Source organism: Castor canadensis, chromosome 4 (genome assembly GCF_047511655.1).
Source record: "Castor canadensis chromosome 4, mCasCan1.hap1v2, whole genome shotgun sequence".
NCBI classification, from domain to species: Eukaryota; Metazoa; Chordata; class Mammalia; order Rodentia; family Castoridae; genus Castor; species Castor canadensis.
The window spans coordinates 60,834,257-60,854,207 of record NC_133389.1 but is presented as its reverse complement, the minus strand read 5'-3'; the positions used below and the strand labels follow the sequence as shown (position 1 = coordinate 60,854,207).

The following is a 19,951-nucleotide window of genomic DNA, read 5'->3' as shown; positions in this document are numbered from 1 at the left end:
AGCCATCTGTTTTCTCCTCGGCTACCATCACTCTCTTCCACACTGTTACCTGCTTTTTCTGCTGGCCTGCAACTACCACTGTGGTTGGAGCAATCCTCCAGTACCTACCTCAGCAGGATTTTGCCCTGCACCCGACCTAGGAGCCTTTCCACACTACAAACTTTATTATCTGTCACCCTCAGAACCACTTGTTCCTAATGGGATAGAAACTCTCCAGCACAGTTCTAATTGTCTGAAAGAAGTCACAGCCTGAGCAGGAAACAACCATTTTCCCAGCTTACACTGCATCAAAAGACAAAGCAAATGTTAGCATGTCTCTGGCATCTGGTGATAACCACTTACCATTTTTTTTTGCTATTTCGAGAGAGGGCCTCACTAACTCCAGGTTAGCCTTGAACTCAGGATCCTCCTGCCTCCACTACTCAAGTGCTGGGTGGATTAGAGTTGTGCATCACCACACCTGGCACAACCATATTTTTCTTCTTGAAGTTCTGAAGGTATATCTTGAAGCTTTAATATTTCTGAGTCATATTAATAATATTGTCTTCATCAATTTTCTGTAGAAATAACAAGACTGGTAATCTATGAAGGAAAGAAGTTTATTTGTCTTACTGTTTTGGGGACTGTGACATCCAGGGCACAGTGCTGGCATCTGCTCTGGTGAATACCTTATAATGGAAGGGCAAGCAAAAGTGGGCACAGAGAAAGCCAAGTATGACAAACTCACTTTTACAACAACCTGCTGTCAGGATAACTAGTCCAGTCCTGCACAAATAACTCATTTCTTCAAGGTTTCCAATTTGTTAGCATATAGCTATTCAAAATAATCCCCAGTGATCCTTTCTAATTTCTGTGGTATCACCTATAATGCCATTGCTAGTTTGACTTATTTGGGTATTTATTGGTTAGCCTAGCTAAAGGCTTGTCAATTTTGTTAATTTTTTCAAAGAACCAACTCTGTTTCATTGAATCACCATATTGTTTTTTTCTTTCAATCTTTTTCTTTTTCTTTCTTTCTTTATTTTTGAGACAGACGCTCACTATGTATCCGAGGCTGGTCTCAAATTCATGATCTTATTCTAGCCCCCAAGTACTGGGATTACAGGTGTGTGCCAACATGCCTGACTGTATTACTCTTTTAGTATCTATTTCATTTATTTATATGCTGATTTTTATTATTTCTTTCCTTCTACTGATTTTAGGTTTGGTTTGTTCTCGCTTTTCTAAGACCTCAAGATATATCATTAGGTTACTTATTAGAGAACTTTCCAATTTTGAAAATCTAGAAGAAATGGACAAATTTCCAGATACCTATAGCCTACAAAAATTGGACCAACAGAATATAAAACATCTCAATATATAATAACAAGCAATGAGATTGAAACTCATAAAAAGTCTCCCAACAAGGAAAAGCCAACAACTTGATGACTTTGCCTGTAAATTTTGCCAAACTCAAAGAAGAACTAACATTAATGCTTCTCAAACTATTGCATGGAATTGAAAGGGCGGGAACACCATCTAAACACATTCTCTGAGGCCAGTATTATGCTGTTACCAAACTGGATGAGGATACAACAAAAAAAGGAAAACTTTAGACCACCTATGATGAGCATAGATGCAAAAATCCTCAACAAAATACTAGAAAATGAAGTCAACAGCACATTAATCAAATCATACATCATGATCAAGTTTATTTCATTCCAGGGATGCAACATATACAAATCAATAAATGTAATATAGCATATAATAGAACAAAGATTAATCATATCATCTCAGGAGATGCAGAAAAAGCATTTAGTAAAATCCAACACTGCTTCATAATAAAAGTCATGAGCAAGCTAGGTATAAAAGGACCATACCTCAGCATAACAAAGGCTATATATGACCATCCCAAAGACCAGATTATGCTGAATGGGAACAAACTGAAAGCATTTCCTCTAAGATCAGGAACAAGGCAAGGGTATCCACTCTCATCATTCTTGTTTTATAGAGTACTGGAAGTTTTAGTCAGAGAAAGAAAGAAAGGGCATATAAACAGGAAGAGAGGAAACCATTATCTTTCTACAGAAAACCTAAAGACTCCAAAAGGCCATTAGGAACTGAATAATAAACTCAGTGATGTTGCAGGACATAAAATCAGCGTACAAAGATCAGTAGCATTTTATGCACCAATAACGAGATTGCTGAGAAAAATCATGAACGCAATTCCATTCACAATTATGAAACTACTGTAGTATGGTCAGAAGTGCAGAAGCTGTAGAGAAAGAAAAGGGAGGGGTGCTGCAGGTAGAGGGGGGCCCATGGAGAGAGGCAGGTGAGGGTTCAAACAAACTAACCAAAATACCAATGATTCCTTCATAGAACTATAAAACGAATCCTAAAATTCACACGGAAGCACAGAAGACTTGAAGAGCCAAAGCTTTCCTGAGCAAAAAGAATAAAACTGGAGGCTTCACAGTGTCTGATTTCAATATATGCTATAGAGTCAAAGGAACCAAAATGGCAGCATAGTGTTGGCACAAAACTAGACACATAGGGCACTGGAACAGAAAAAAGAACCTAGAAATAAATCTACACATTGACAATCATTGATTCTCACAGAGGTGCCAAAAACATGCAATGAAGACCTGATAGTTTTCTAATAAACAATGGTAGGATAACTGGATATCCACATGCAGAAGATGAAATTGGACCTCTATCTCTCATCCTGTATGAAAATAAACTCAAAATGGACCAAGGACCTAAATTTAGACTGGACATTATGAAACTACTAATAGAAAACATTTCAAGACATTGGTACAGGCAATGAATTTTTGGGGATTAGATTCCAAAGGAGTCCAAAGGAGCACAGGAACAAAAGCAAAAACAGATAAACGGGATTGCAACAAGCTAAAAGGCTTCTGCACAGCATAAGTGGAAACACAGAATGAAGACACATCCTACTGAAGAGGTGAAGATATCTGCCAGCCATTCTTCTTACAGAGTTAATATCCAGAATATACAAAGAATCGGAAAACTTTGAACAAGCCAAGGAATCCAGTGCAAAGATGGGCAAATACTCTGGAGACATTTCTCAAAAGAAAAGAAACACATGACCAATAAATACATAAGAAAACGTTCACTGTCATTAACCATCAGAGACATGCAAGTTAACACAATAATGAAATACCATCTCATTGACCAAATACTTACCAAATATTTTTACCAAACACTGGCAAGGATGAGGAGAACAGGAACACTTATACACTGTTGGTGGGAATGTAAATTAGTATAGACACTTTGGAAAACAGCATGGAGTTTCATTAAAAAAAACTAAGATTACACAGAACTATGTATGTAACCTAGCTATTCCACCTTGAGTATGTATCCAAAAGAAATGAAAACAGCATCCCAACAAGATGCCTGAATGCCCTGCTCCCCATAGGAACACAGGGAATCAGTTTAGTTACCCATCAACATTTGAACGGATAAAGAAAATATGGTGTACCTATGCAATAGGGTATTGTTTCTACATACAGAATGAAATCCTGTTAATTGCAGCAAAATGGATAGAACAAGACAGCATGTAAAGCAACATAAGCCAGACAGAGGTAAGTATCCTATGTTCTATCTTGTATGTGGAAACTAAAACAGAAAAATAAACGAGGGTTGACCTGAAGGTAGAAGAGGGATTACTAGGACTGAGAAGTGTACTGGGGCTGGAGGCATAAGAGGCAAATATAGAAGATGGATGGATGCAATCAATGCGTGATATATGCATATTTGGAAATATCACAGTAAATCCTATTAATCTGTACCAAAAAAATTAATCACCCCATCTCTCAAGAAAGGCATTTATCCCTCTTACTGACCTAATCACTTCTTAAGGGTCCCACCTCTCTTCCCAACACCTCCACAAAGGCAGACAAATTCCAAAGTGGGTTCCGGAAAAACCATACTCAAACTATAGCATATATAATTTTCAAAATTTCAAAACTATCACATTAATTTTAAGTACATGGGGTTTCATATCTTTATTTTGCTGTGGGCAGTCACATCTTGCTGTCTTTGATAGCCCTATGGCACCATGCCCGCTCTGGTCAGGGATCTATAATGGCTCCTAATGGCTCTTAGTTATCTTCATCTTCCCTCATACATTGTATGTGCTCCTCAAAGAGCCTCTAGCTGACCAGGTATGGTGGTTCACGCCTGCAATTCCAGCACTCAGGAGGTGGAGGGAAGAGGATTGGGAGTTTGAGACCAACGTGGGCTAATGTAGTGAATTCAAGGTCAGCCTGGGCTAAGTGGAGACCTTCTCTCAAAAAAGAAAAAAAAATGTCTACTTGTTTCATAGCTCCTTGATATTAGTTTAGATGTATCTTTGGCATTTCTTCCAGAGTTAACATAATGAGGACCTGGAGGAGGTGATTAGTAAATGATGTTGAATTGAATATTATAAGTTCATCACTTTTTCTAAAATGAGTTCCACAGACTTAACAGTTATACAGGCTGATGCAGTAAAAATTTCAGCTTAATGTACTCTGAAATGTCAAAATTATCAGTATCTTTTCACAGGGTAACAAAGGCATAGCTTGTGCTGCTTTCAAACTGCTTCAGTGTCCAGCAGTGGGACCTGTGACAGCTGTCTGAAGCAAGGACTTGGATCAGAACATAATTGAACTCAGCTTTTTCCCTTCTGAGTAACACAATTGAAAATGATATTGTTTCTCACGATATATGTAGTGTGTAGAGCTTAATTATAAAATATAAAAGTACAGATTCCAGCATGAATATTGAAGAGTTGTGATCTCTGTTTACATAATTAGATTTCATAGCTACAAAAGAGTAAAATTTATGACAACTCGCTGTAGTCAGAATCATTATGTACCTGAAGCATTTCACCAATAATTTAATTTTAGCATGTGTTCCAAATTCCAAGTGTGATTGGCTATTATGAAGGAAAAATGTCAGAGCTTTGATAAAAATTGAAGAATGCTGAATCATGTCCCTGTCGAGTGATCAGAAGAGAATAATTAGGAAAAGAGCATCAGGTAGGGGGCACATAGAAGGTTCTGGGGAACAGATACACAAACCCCAGCAGCTCCCTTCCCAGTTTTGTCACCTAGATAGGAAAGGTGTGCAGGGTTTAGGTGTGGGCAGGAGGTTGTGAATGTGATTAATCCTGTGTGCTTCAAAGGTAATTGGATACCCATGAGGGCTGATTACCCTGACCATGGAATTTAAGAAGAAACATGAAACAGAAGAAAAATAGAATATGACCTGGCAGGCCTTGCACTTGCCACGCAGGCACTGGACCCCTTGAGCCACGCCCCCAGCCCTTCTTCTTTATTTTTCAGCCAGGGTCTCCTGGTATGGCCCAGACTGGCCAAGATGACCATGATCCTCCTATTTACACTTCCCACAGAGCTGGAACAACAGGTGTGCCCAACAAGCCCAGCTTTTTGTTGGTTGAGATGGGGGATGGGGGTTTTCTGAACTTTTTCTTGGGCTGGCTGCAAACCAGGATCCTTCTGATCTTGGCCTCTCAAACTCATTAAATCTTTTTTCTTTTTTGTTCCAGTACTAGGGGTTGAACTCAGGGTCTTGCACTGAACACTGGCTAGGCAGGTGCTCTAACCACTTGAGCCACATCCCCAGTCCCTTTTGCATTGGTTACTTTTGAGGTAAGAGCTCACTTTATGTGTGGGCTGGCCTGGAAGAAGACAGTGGAAAGTTTTTGATGGTGGGGGGACTCAGAAGTAAACTACAGAAAGCATTTCTTAGTAGGCTAGCCTAAAGGGGGCCACTTTCTTCCTTTAATTGGGTGTTATGTTGGAATTGAGTGAACTGGGTGGGGGTGGGGAAGAAAGGAAAGATTGTCGAGATGAAAAAAAAGCAAATCAATGTATTAGTGCTGATCCTATAGCAATTCTCAAAATTAAGTGGAAAGGTATGTGTGTGTGTGTTAGTGTGTATGTAGTTAAATGTCTATAACTATATCAAGTAGGTAGAACTTATGGTCTGACCATAGCTTAGTTGATTTCTTACCAAAAGAGAAAACACCAACATTCTTCAGACGGTTACAATGGGACCCATAGTCTGCAATATGTAATGCCCACAATGTCTACGGCACAATTCAAAGTCCCTCAACATACAACCAGGAAAGTGGGGGACCAATTCTCAAGGGGAAAAAAAATCCCTAAATGCCAATATCAAGGAAGAATTATCAAAGACTTTAGAACAGCGATTTTACCTATGTGTTATAAGGTAAAGAAAAACATAAGAAGCATTGTAATAAAAGGGTAGAAATTAACAGAGAAATTGAAAACAAAAAAGGAATCAAATGAAAATTGTTGAACTGAAAAGTACAATATTTGAAGTGAAAAAAAAGTCGCCAGGTGGAATCTGTAGCAGAATGGTGATGATAATGGAAAGGGTCAATAAACTTGAGGATGGAAGAATGAAAATTGCCCCCCTACAGGCTGAGCGATGAAGGGTCAGAAGGATCATGCCTCAACATAATACAAGCTGCATAAGACAAAGCCACAGCCAACACCACAGTAAATGGGGGAAAGCTCACAGCACTTCCTCTGAGATCTGGAACAAGACTAGGGTGTCCACTCTCACAGACTGGAAGTTTTAGCCAGAGCAATTAGTAATGCAAGAGAAAGAAATAAAAAGCATATAAACAGGAAAGGAGGGAGCCAAATGATCCCTGCTTGAGATCATATGATACCCTGTACAGAAAAGCCTAAGGACTCCTCCAAAACACTGTGAGAACTCATAAATGGATTCAGTCATGTTGCAGGATACCAAATTGGCAAACAAAGATCAGTAGCATTTTTATGCACCAATAACAAAATTGCTGAGAAAGGAATTATAAAAGCAATCCCATTCACAATAGTTACCAAGAAAAAAAAAAAACCCTATGAAGAAATGTGACCATTGTAGAAGAAAGATTCTACAATGAAAATTACAAAATACTGATGAAATTGATCTCTTGGTAAACAACAGAGATTCCAAGATGGCAATTAGAGGGAGGAAGCAGAAAGCATGCTTCCTGAAGTGAAGTCTTGGAAAGATGCTGGAGATACACATCACAGGAAAAACCACTGAGAAGAGGGAAAACTTTGACTCCTCCACACCCCCAGCCTGTGCATAACATCCCCACTCCACATTAAATGGAGAAACCAGGAGGGCTCCCGCGCTGCCAGACGCCAGCACCCAGACCACTTGGGAAGATGCGGACAAGGTGAGCTAAGCAGCACGCAGTACTCCCACAGACAACCCTGGGCCAGATCAGCATAGCCACCTGGACAGACCGACTCCCACCCAGGGGAAAAAAAAAACGGAATAATAAGCAACAATAACAAAAAAGACACATAGCAAAGAGGGTGGAGCACCCTGAGCACCAAAGAGTGGGGGAGGGGCAATCTCCCATGGAACTGTAAACAAACACGCCGTCCAGCAGGAGCAGCAGCACACACCCAGCAACCAGGAAGGGAAAGCTTGTAAAAGTGGCAGTGGGAGGAAAACACAGGAGAGGGGGGAAGGCCCACTTCCCACGTGAACTGTAAATAAACATGCAGGCCTGAGAAAGTGGGTGTAGCGTCAGCTCCCCCAGTGTGCTTGGAAGGGGAAAGCTTGTAAAGGACAATTCTAAATAAACATAGCCTGAGGGGCTAGGTGAGTGTTAAGCTCACTCCTGAGATCTGCATAAATAAAGCCTCCAGCAATAGCTGGCTGACAGCAGTGGGCAGGTGAGCCACAGCCTCAGAAAGACTTTCATAAAGCTGTCTCCAGACTTTTTTTTCTCTCTTCCTTTGGTGATACAACAACTGAACTACACCTGCATGCTGAAAAACTTACTGAAATTGCATTGCATTTGAATTTAGGACACTGTGGTGTTTTGGGTTTTTTTGGGGTTTTTTTGTTGTTGTTGTTGTTTTCCCCTTTGATGAGACAATGACAGTACTACTAGGACACCATCTCCAGGATTGGAGGCTGAGGGACGAACACCAAAATTTTTAAGCCTGAAACTTTATTGCATTTGAACTTGGAGTTTGTTTTTTTTTCAATCTTCTCTCTGTCTCTCTAATGCCTGTTTAGCTTTCTGTTGATTAGTAAACTAACTCTCTTTGGCACTGGTTTGTTTTTTTTTTCTCTGTTGTTTGCTTGGTTTGGGTTTTTTTTTAGCTGTTTGTTTGTTTTTCCCTTTTTACCCTCTTTTCTTTCCCTCTCCTCTCACCCTTCCATTCTAAATATCATCATTGTTATTATTACAAGCTAGAAAATAATTGCACACAGTACAGGGACAATAACAATACCAAGGGCAATGACAGAAAGACAGGAAAACCAGTTTCCACACAGCAAAAAAAATAGTACAGGAACCAGAGGGAAATGAAGAAAACAAATACTCAGATCCAGACTCCAACAAAATGAAGATAAACTATGCCAAAGAACCCACTGAAGCCCACAAGAATAATCTAAAAGAAGAAATCCTACAGGTAATCAAAGAGAATTTTATACAAATGATACTGGATATGGTCAACCAAAAATGTACAGGAGACACTCAAGAAATTCCAACAACAACAAAAATAGAGAATTTGAGAAAGCACAAGAAGAAATAAAAGAAACCATAGAAACACTGTATAAACACCAAAGTGAAACAAAGAACATGATTAATAAAGAGATAAATGAACTCAGGACAAAAATAGACAACATTAAAGAGGAAGTGACTCAGGATATGGAAAACCTCAGAAAAAAGAATGAAACAGAACTGCAAAACAAAATGGAAGGCCAATCCAGCAGAATAGAACAAACAGAAGACAGAATCTCAGAACTCGAAGATGAAAAGGTAATTAAAGGAAAAACCAAAGAACTATTAATTAAACAACTCAAGACCTGTGAAAAGAAAATATAACAACTCACTGACTCCATCAAAAGACCAAACCTGAGAAACATGGGCATTGAAGAAGGAGAAGAGGTGCAAGCAAAGGGAATGCGTAATCTATTCAACAAAATAATAAAGAAAATTTCCCAAATCTAGAGAAATCTATTCCCATACAGATGCAAGAGGCTTCCAGAACACCAAACAGACCAGATCAAAATAGAACTACCCCATGCATATTATCATTAAAACAACAAGTACAGAGACCTGAGAAAGAATATTGAAGGCTGTAAGAGAGAAAAAACAAATAACATACAAAGATAAACCCATCAAAATCACAGCAGACTTCTCAACAGAAACATTAAAAGCAAGAAGAGCTTGGAGTGAGATCTTCCGGGCACTGAATGAAAATAACTTTAACCCTAGGATACTCTACCAAGCAAAACTATCATTCAAAGTAGATGGAGCAATAAGAATCTTCCATGAGAAGCAGAAACTAAAACAATATGTGACCACAAAGCCACCACTACAAAAGATTCTTCAAGGGATTCTGCACACAGAAAGTGAAACCCAACATAACCATGAAAGGGCAGGCAGCACCAAACTACAGGAAAAGAAAAAGCAAGAAAGTAGAGAGTAACCTCAACTTAGGTACACACAATCAAACCTTCAAACAACTGAGAGAACTAAATGACAGGAATCACCACATACCTATCAGTACTAACACTTAATGTTAATGGACTTAATTCCCCCATCAAAAAGCACCGTTTGACAAACTGGATTAAAAAGGAAGATCCAACAATCTGTTGCTTACAGGAGACCCATCTCACTGACAGAAATAAGCATAGGCTTAGGATGAAAGGCTGGAAGAAGATTTACCAAGCCAATGGCCCCTGAAAACAGGCAGGAGTAGCAATACTTATCTCTGACAAAGTAGACTTCAAACCTACATTTATCAACTGAGATAAAGAAGGACATTCCATACTAATAAAAGGGGAAATAGACCAAAAGGAAATAACAATTATCAACCTATATGCACCCAATAACAATACACCCAATTTCATCAAACATACCCTGAAGGACCTAAAAGCATATATTAATTCCAACACACTGCTCGTGGGAGATTCTAACACCCCATTATCATCAATAGGTAGGTCATCCAAACAAAAAATCAATAAAGAAATCCTAGATCTAAAACATACTATAGATCAAGTGGACCTAGTTGGTGTCTACAGAACATTTCATCCAACTTCTACACAATATACATTCTTCTCAGCAGCCTATGGAACCTTCTCCAAAATAGATCATATCCTAGGGCACAAAGCAAGCCTCAGCAAATATAAGAAAATAGAAATTATACCATGCATTCTATCTGATCACAATGTAATAAAACTAGAAGTCAACAACAAAAATAAAGACAAAGAACATGCAAATAGCTGGAAACTGAATAACTCATTCCTTAATGAACAATGGGTCATTGATGAAATAAAAGAGGAAATTAAAAAGTTCCTGGAAGTCAATGAAAATGAAAACACCCATGGGACACAGAAAAGGCAGTCCTGAGAGGAAAGTTTATAGCCATGAGTGCATACATTAAAAAGACTGAAAGATCCCAAATCAATGACCTAATGATACATCTCAAACTCCTAGAAAAACAAGAACAAGCAAATCCCAAAACAAATAGAAGGAGAGAAATAATAAAATGAGAGCTGAAATCAATGAAATAGAAACCAAAAAAACCATACAAAGAATTAATGAAACAAAAAGTTGGTTCTTTGAAAAAATAAACAAGATTGACAGACCCCTGGCAAGCCTGACTAAAATGAGAGAAAAAACCCAAATTAGTAGAATCAGGAATGCAAAAGGGGAGATAACAAACACCATGGAAGTCCAGGAAAACATCAGAGACTACTTTGAGGACCTATATTCAAATAAATTCAAAAATCTTAAAGACATGGACAGATTTCTAGATACATATGATCATCCAAAACTGAACCAAGAGGGTAATAATCACCTGAAAAGATCTATAACACAAAATGAAATTGAAGCAGAAATCAAGAGTCTCCCAAAAAAGAAAAGTCCAGGACCTCATGGATTCTCTGCTGAATTCTATCAGACCTTTAAAGAAGAACTGATACCAACCCTCCTTAAACTGTTCCATGAAACAGAAAGGGAAGGAAACTTCCTAACACATTTTATGAAGCCAGTATTACACTTATCCCAAAACCAGGCAAAGACACCTCCAAAAAGGAGAACTATAGGCCAATCTCCTTAATGAACATTGATGCAAAAAAAACTCAATAAAAAAATGGCAAACCAAATTCAACAACACATCAAAAAGATCATTCACCACGACCAAGTAGGCTTCATCCCAGGAATGCAAGGGTGGTTCAACATACAAAAATCAATAAACATAAAAAACCACAGTAACAGAAGCAAAGACAAAAACCACTTGATCATCTCAATAGATGCAGAAACAGCCTTTGATAAGATCTAACTCCATTTCATGATAAAAGCTCTAAGAAAACTAGGAATAGAAGGAAAGTACCTCAACATTATAAAAGCTATATATGACAAACCTACAGCCAGCATTATACCTAACGGAGAAAAACTGAAACCATTCCCTCTAAAATCAGGAACTAGACAAGGATGCCCACTATCTCCACTCCTATTCAACATAGTACTGGAATTCCTAGCCAGAGCAATTAGTCAAAAAGAAGGAATAAAAGGAATAAAAATCAGAAAAGAAACTGTCAAAATATCCCTATTTGCAGACGACATGATCCTATACCTTAAAGACCCAAAAAACTCTACTCATAAGCTCCTAGACACCATCAATAGCTACAGCAAGGTAGCAGGATATAAAATCAACATAGAAAAATCATTAGCATTTCTATACACTACTAATGAACAAACTGAAAAAGAATATATGAAAGCAATTCCATTTACTATAGCCTCAAAAAAATCAAATACCTAGGTGTAAACCTAACAAAAGATGTGAATGACCTCTACAAGGAAAGCTATAAACTTCTGAAGAAAGAGATTGAGGAAGACTATAGAAAGTGGAGTGATCTCCCATGCTCATGGATTGGTAGAATCAACATAGTAAAAATGTCTATACTCCCAAAAGTAATCTACATGTGTAATGCAATTCCCATCAAAATTCCAATGACATTCATTAAAGAGATTGAAAAAATCTACCGTGAAATTTATATGGAAACACAAGAGGCCACAAATAGCCAAGGCAATACTCAGTCAAAAGAACAATGCTGGAGGTATCACAATACCCGACTTCAAACTATATTACAAAGCAATAACAATAAAAACAGCATGGTACTACTGGCACAAAAACAGACATGAAGACCAGTGGAACAGAATAGAGGACCCGGATATGAAGCCACGCAACTATAACCAACTTGTCTTTGACAAAGGCACTAAAAGTACACGATGGAGAAAAGACAGCTTCTTCAACAAAAACTGCTGGGAAAACTGGTTAGCAGTCTGCAAAAAACTGAAACTAGATCCGTGTATATCACCCTATACCAAGATTAATTCAAAATGGATCAAGGATCTTAATGTCAGACCACAAACTCTAAAGTTGATACAGGAAAGAGTAGGAAGTACTCTGCAATTAATAGGTATAGACAAGAACTTTCACAATGGAACCCCAGCAGAACAGCAACTAAGAGACAGCATAGACAAATGGGACCTCATAAAACTAAAAAGCTTCTGCTCAACAAAAGAAATGGTCTCTAAACTGAAGAGAACTGTGGGAGAAAATATTTGCCAGCTACACATCAGACAAAGGACTGATAACCAGAATATAGAGGGAACTTAAAAAACTAAATTCTCCCAAAACTAATGAACCAATAAAGAAATGGGCAAGTGAACTAAACAGAACTTTCTCAAAAGAAGAAATTCAAATGGCCAAAAAACACATGAAAAAATGCTCACCATCTCTAGCAATAAAGGAAATGCAAATTAAAACCACACCAAGATTCCACCTCACCCCTGTTAGAATAGCCATCATTAGCAATACCACGAACAACAGGTGTTGGCAAGGATGTGGGGAAAAAGGAACCCTCTTACACTGCTGGTGGGAATGTAAACTAGTACAACCACTCTAGAAAATAATTTGGAGGCTACTTAAAAAGCTAAACATTGATCTACCGTATGATCCAGCAATACCACTCTTGGGGATATACCCAAAAGAATGTGACACAAGTTACTCCAGAGGCACCTGCACACCCATGTTTATTGCAGCACTATTCATAATAGCCATGTTATGGAAACAGCTAAGATGCCCCACCACTGACAAATGGATTAAGAAAATGTGGTATTTATACACAATGGAATTTTATGCAGCCATGAAGAAGAACAAAATGTTATCATTTGCAGGTAAATGGATGGAATTGGAGAACATCATTCTGAGAACATCGTATGTTCTCCCTCATATGCAGACCTTAGATCAAGGGCAAACACAACAAGGGGATTGGACTTTGATCACATAATAAAGCAAGAGCACACAAGGGAGATGTGAGGATAGGTAAGACACCTAAAAAACTAGATAGCATTTGTTGCCCTCAACACAGAGAAACTAAAGCAGATACTTTAAAGCAACTAGGCCAATAGGAGAAGGGGAACAAGGAACTAGAGAAAAGGTTAGTTCAAGAAGAATTAATTTAGAAGGTAACACACATGCACAGGAAATCAATGAGAGTCAATTCACTGTGTAGCTATCCTTATCTCTACTAGGAAAAACATTTGTTCCTTCCTATTTTTGCTTATACTCTCTCTCCAACAAAATTAGAGTTAAGGATAGAACAGTTTCTGCCACATAGTGAGGGGTAAGGCGGGGGAAAGGAGGGAGTAGGGGCGGAGTAAAGGAGAGGGTGGGGGAAGAGGGGAGAAATGACCCAAACATTGTATGCACATATGAATAAAATAAAAATAAAAATTTTTTAGAAAAAAAAATTGATCTCTCTCTCTCTGCTCAGAAGAAATGATGTTGTTAAAATATATTATTATCTAAAGCACTTTACAGATTCAAAGAGGTCCCAGAAATAAACCCACCCATCTAGAGCCAACTAATTCTCAACAGAGATGCCAAAAACATACATGGGAGGAATGACAGCCTCTTTAGTAAGTAGTGCTGGGAAAACTGCTATCCACATGCAGAGGATAGAAATTGACCCCCCACCTCTCACTCTTTACAAAAAAAATCAACTCAAAATGGATCAAAGACCTATGTGTTAGGATTTGAAACTACTAGAAGGAAACATAGGAGAAACACAGAATGGGAGAAAATATATGCCAACAGTTCATCTGACAAAAGATCAATGCCTTGAATATATAAAGATCTCAAAGTACTTAACAACTAAAAAACAAGAAATCCAACTAAAAATGGGGAAATGATCTGAATACTTTTCCAAAGAGATAGAAATGGTCAATAAATACATGAAAAAACCCTCAATATCATTAGCCATGAAGGAAATGCAAATCAAAACTACAGTGAGATAACATGACAGCCTGGTTAGAAGAGTTATGATTTAAAAAAAAACCTCAAAAAAATAAATGCTGGCAAAGATGTGGAGAAAAAGGAACTCTTGTACACTGTTGGTGAGAATACAATTAGTCTAGTCATCATGGAGAACAGTATAGAGGTTCTTCAAAAAACTAAAAACAGATCTACCATATGATCCAGCTATCCCATTTCTATGTGCAAAGGAAATTAGATTAGCACACCAAAGAGATACCCATATGCCTATGTTTATTAAGGTTCTGTTCACGATAGTTAAGATATGGAATAAATGTAGGTGGTCATCCATGGATGAATGGATAAAGAAAATGCAGTACATACACACAATGAAATACACACAAAGAAGAATGAAATCCTACCATTTGCAACAAAACAGATGGAACTTGGAGAACACTGATAAGTGAAGTAAGTCAAACTTAGAAAGGCAAAAACCACATGTTCTCACACATGGAAGTTAAAAAGTTCCTGAAATATAAAATTGTGGTTACTAGATGGTGGATAAAGGGAGATTGGATTTCATCAGAGCATGCTGAATGCATAGCACACTGAACCCCATTACTTTGTAGAATTAATACACGTTAATCAAAATAAAATAATAAAGAAGACTCTTAGCACATGAAACAGAATAAGCTCAAAGAAAAAAATCCCAGACATAACCAAACTTTTGAATCAAAAGTAACTAAAAAATTCTTGAAAGCAGCTACAGAAAAAAGTAACTGAAACATTATATAAAGGGAACTATTGATGCAGTACTGATGAATTTTTCAGCAGAAACAATAATGGGCAGCAGAAGCACATGTTTAAAGTACTAGGAGAAAAGAGCTTATCCACCTAGAAATCTATGTCCAGTGAAAGTGTCAAAAGAGCTTTCAGGAATAAGGATGAAATAAAGACATTCTCAGACAAAAGTGACCAATGGTCACTTCTCCACGGTCTCCCACAACTCAGCACTGGACCTGGAGCAGACGTGGGTGCTTCCATAAGCCCTCTGCTCTGGCCGATGGAGAGCCATCCTGCTTGCAAGCACCTGTAGCTGTCCTGAGTGCGTCCTCCTGACCTTCCAGGGCACCAACAGGGCTGGGAACGACCCTCACTCGGCCAGTCATTCGGTCATTTTTATGGGGCGGGCGTGGGCATCCCTACACTCTCGTGGACCGCACGGCGCACGTGGGGGGCAGACACCGTGGTCGTCGTGCATCCGGCACAGGGACAGCGAGCCCTAGAGGCCACGGGCGCCAGCCCAGGAGTGACCGCGGCCCGGGCTCCCCAGGACCCTGCTGTGGCCGGACCCAGGCCCGTGCTGATTTCGGGTCACCGGCTTAGGCGCGACCCGAGTGAGCCCGGGATGGCCGACGGCCGTCCGTGCCGCTGCAGGAGCGACTGTCCACAGCACTACCTCCCTGCGCAGGAAGTTCAGCGAGCCCGCAGTGCTCCACGTGGCCCGGTGGGCGGTGCACCAAGGGGCGGGGCCGCAGGGCGGGGCGGAGAAGACGGAGAGGGCAGGTGGGGGCGGAGCCGGTCCTCGAGGGCGTGGCTGGTGGTGGGGTGGGCGGAGTCGACCTGCTGTGGAAAGGTGCACTCCGAAAGCGGGCTCGGCAGGTGACTGGGCGAGTGATGGGCGTGGCTAAGGATAAGGAGGGCGGAGTGAGCCTGCCACAGAAGAGCGGGTCTGGAATCCCCGGAAGGGTCCAGAGGGGGCGGGCCCGGTGTGGACGTGGCGTGGGGAGATGGGCGGGGCCTGTCGAGGGGTGGAGTCGTGAGCCGTTAGCCGGCCAGGCGGGGCGGGGCTGGTCCGAGCCAGTGGTTGGTGGTTGGTGGCAGTTGGAGTGACGGTTGGGTGGTTGGTCTCGGACTTGGAATCCCGGCCAGTCTTTCTAGGATGCGTCCACAGCTGTAGAAGGAAGGTCGCCGTCACCCCACGCTGAGGTGAGCGGCCGCTGGAGCTTGCCGCGTCTAGGGATGGCCGCGAGGCGGGCGTGAAGCCGCGGAGCCGGCGGGGGCACCGAGTGCAGCCAGCCGGCCCCTCTGGTGCTCGCTCCCCTCTGGCGGCTGCAAAGCCGAGTAGAGCGAGCCGGTTCGGGCCGGGCGGAGATGGGGCGGTGGCCGCGGGGAGAGCGAGGGCAGAGCTGTCGGCCGGGGCGGCTCCCGGGACCACGGGGGGACCCGTCCCGGGGGGACCCGATGGCGGACCTGCCGTGGCCCCGAGTCTCGGTGGGCGCCGCGGTTCTTAGAAGGGCGGGGGACACGCCTGCCGTTTAGTGCCTCTAAGGGATTTGAGGATGTCAGCCACCTGCTTTACTCTTGTTGCAGAGATGGCCGGACATCGGATGGAAGCTCCAAGGAGACCGAGTGACATTTAACCAAATGAATGTAAGGATTCATGCTGAGGGGACAGTGGGGACCTCCACCCCTGTTCATGGGACGGGCGGCCATTTCAGGGAGGCTGGGTTTTGTAGTGGAGGAAGCAAAGGTCACTGAATGCTCTGGGCTTTAGGTTTCCTTATTTCTAAAATGATAAGAATATTCTCCCTGCTTCTTTATGAATTGTGGAGAAGGTGGAATTTAATAGCAGATGTGAGAGTGCTCTGCACAATAATGATAAGAACTACTGATTATTATTTACTCCTGTCCCAGTCCTGTTAATGGGCTTTCCATATGCAATCTCATTTGATCCTCTCACCAACTCTTGTGGATGGTGATTAGCCAAACTGTACAAGTGAGAAGACAAGGCTTAAAGAAATCAGTAATTTCCTCCAAGTCCTGTAGTCTACACTATAGGAGCAGAATCTAGACTTGAACTTATGCAAGCTGACTCCAGAGCCCATGTGCTCAGTGCTGCACTGTAGCACCCAAATCCAATGTTTCTTTTGTTGTTCTTAGGACAGTATAGAACCAACTCCTAATTTGAACAAGATACTGAAGTGTATTTCTTTTAAATTCAACAGTGAGATATGCTGGTTGTAGAAATCACTTCCACTAACAACCTTTCATTATTACAGCTCTGTTTCTCTGAGCCTTAAGTCACCCTTTTAATCTGTAAGACAACATATAAATATCTCTTGAGATCAAAGGGTAAGGAAAGGTGCCTAGTAACAAACACACAGATAAACACTTCACCTAAACAAAACGAACATGGAGCTGAGTTGTGTGAAGAGCAGATGTTAAACAACTTTCCTCTCAACTGATGCTTCTCAAATTATCTGAGACGAAGGATCAGTTTCAGACAGCACAATGGAACTGCATTTTAAATAACAATCATTAGAATAAGACAACAGGAAAAAAGCATTTTAAAAATGAACACACATTCATTGAAAGTATGTACGTGGGTGATTTTTGTCATTTTTATCATCAGGGGTTGGACAGACTATCCCCTCCCCAGAAGAGGAGGCTGCTGCCACGTCTCCTCTATGGAGGAGTCCCAGATCAGTTGGTCCAGTTGGAGGGCACCATCCTCTTGGGTCTGCAGGGGCTGCTAGTGCACCCCAACCACGCCATCTCGTCAGAGAATCTTGGCAGCTGCTGGGCTGTCTTCAGATTCAGGTGAGCTCTGGAGTCCCTATGTGTTCGCAGCGACACAGGCTGTAGTTGTCTCAGCAACGCCATTCTTTGCCAAATGGAAGTCCAAGATCTCATAAATATAACAACTTTACACAGTAGGGTTATAGGAGAACACAAAACTGAAAAGATTCTTTTCCTTGTTTTCTAATTCTGAGCCTCTTTGATGTGTGGATGCTGTTTTTTGTTTTTTTTTTTTCAGAGAAATATTTTCAAGAAACTCATCCTGAAGAGTGAAGTCTGGGAGGTGGTTTAACCCAACTTGATTTCCTGACCTGCTGTCCTAGTAGAGTGGAGCAGTTTTCTACGAAGGTCACATTGAACACTAGAGGAAGGAGTATATTGTGTTTTTGCTATATTTTTTGCAATGGGAATATTATTTCCTGATGGTTGTAAGACATCTGTCCAGTGACATTACCCAACTGGGAAGATGTCTCCAGAATTGTACTTGTAGAAAAAAAGGGGAATGGGGTATAATATGATCAAAAAGTACATTATGTTCATGTATGAAAATGCCACAGTGAAACCCATCATATTACAATTAATATACACTAAAAATGCACTTGTAGCAATAGTCAAAAGTTCCTCCCCAGCCATCATATGTGATATAAACTTTATGTCCTTTTCCACTCTACTAGTCACAGGTCAGCTCCAGTAAGGGTTCTCTCTATTGCTTCAAGTTTCATTCTTACTTTAAATGATTTAAGGTTGGCTTCCATGGCTCCTTCTTAAAAAATGTTGAAGGTGTGATTTCAGATCCATTTAGAGATCGTAAGAGGAATATTGTCCAAGATGACACATTCATCTAGAACCCCAAGGAAGGCTGGAGTGAGATCCTCTTTTTTTTAGCCCCCAAATGTCCTAACAGGCTGTGTATTCAAGGCCCAAGGGACCTACAAGCTTCTTGAAGTCATTGCCACTGTCATTTCTAGTGCTAACTGTAATATGGCACTTATGACCCCAAAAGGTGCCCTAACACATGTTGACAAAACATTGTGATAACATGCTTCCCTTCCAGACAGCTGGTGAAGTCTTTAGCTAGAACATATGTGGACTGTCTAAAACACTGAAGCAGCACAAAAACCCAGTCTCTTTGGCTGGAAATTGCCATTTTGCCTGGGAGCTATTCTTGATTGTCCTTCCTGATACTTGTGTTATACCTCTGGACACTCTTTCTGGTGTTCTTTTCTCAAGTGGTAAAGCTTGAGTGACTCCTCAGGGTGCAGTGGGCATGGGAACCCAGGGCACTGCCAAGGCATTTCAGGGCCTTAGTGCAGAGCCCAGATCTAAGATGAGGGCTTAAAAAAAAAAAAAACACCTTTACTGAGGTATAATTGGCATATAATAAACTGCATATTTAAGCTGTACAATTTGATGTGTTTGAGTGTGTGTCTACATCCCTGTAACCATCACCACATTCATGATAATGAACAAATTCATGCCCCTGAAAGTACTCTTTCCCTTTTCATTCCCTCCCTCCCATCCCTCAAACAACACACTGGTTCCAAGAAGATGGGAAGTCATAAAGCTCCCCTACCCGTTTAACAAGGTTGACCCCTATATGAGATAAGGAAACTAGGAAAATATTTGCTTTTAGACATGTGAAAATCCTCAGTACAACACTGGTTAATCAAAAACTAATAATCACACCCTATAGAATTACCCATCTATTCTCCATGTGTTTTTTTTCCACTAAATCTTTGTTCACCGTTCCAGTTCCACCCCCTCCAATTTCCCTGCAGCTTTAACTTCGATATTTTCATTTGCAGGCAAACCGTCTCCCTGTTAGCTCCTAGAGAGGAAATATGTCCTGGATAAAGGACACCAGTGGGTGGCAATGAAAGGAGCAAAGTAATAAAAAAGAGTAGCATTCAGTGATGGTGTTCTTAGGCCTTTCCTTGTTTGTCAGCCCTTGATGAGTTCAGAGCAAAGCACAGAGACCCAGGTATAACTTGAGTTTGTGTTGAGGCTCCTAAAAAATGAAGACT

The 19,951-nt window shown here is 40.7% G+C and overlaps 1 long non-coding RNA gene across 1 annotated transcript; it reads left to right on the top strand.

The window, feature by feature from the left end:
- Window positions 1-16,176: 16,176 nt before the first annotated feature.
- LOC141422519 (uncharacterized) lies at window positions 16,177-19,327 on the top strand. Its single transcript, XR_012447128.1, has 4 exons — window positions 16,177-16,334; window positions 16,719-16,778; window positions 17,761-17,948; window positions 18,166-19,327. It is a non-coding gene; the product is annotated as an uncharacterized lncRNA (long non-coding RNA).
- The last annotated feature ends 624 nt before the right edge of the window (window positions 19,328-19,951 follow it).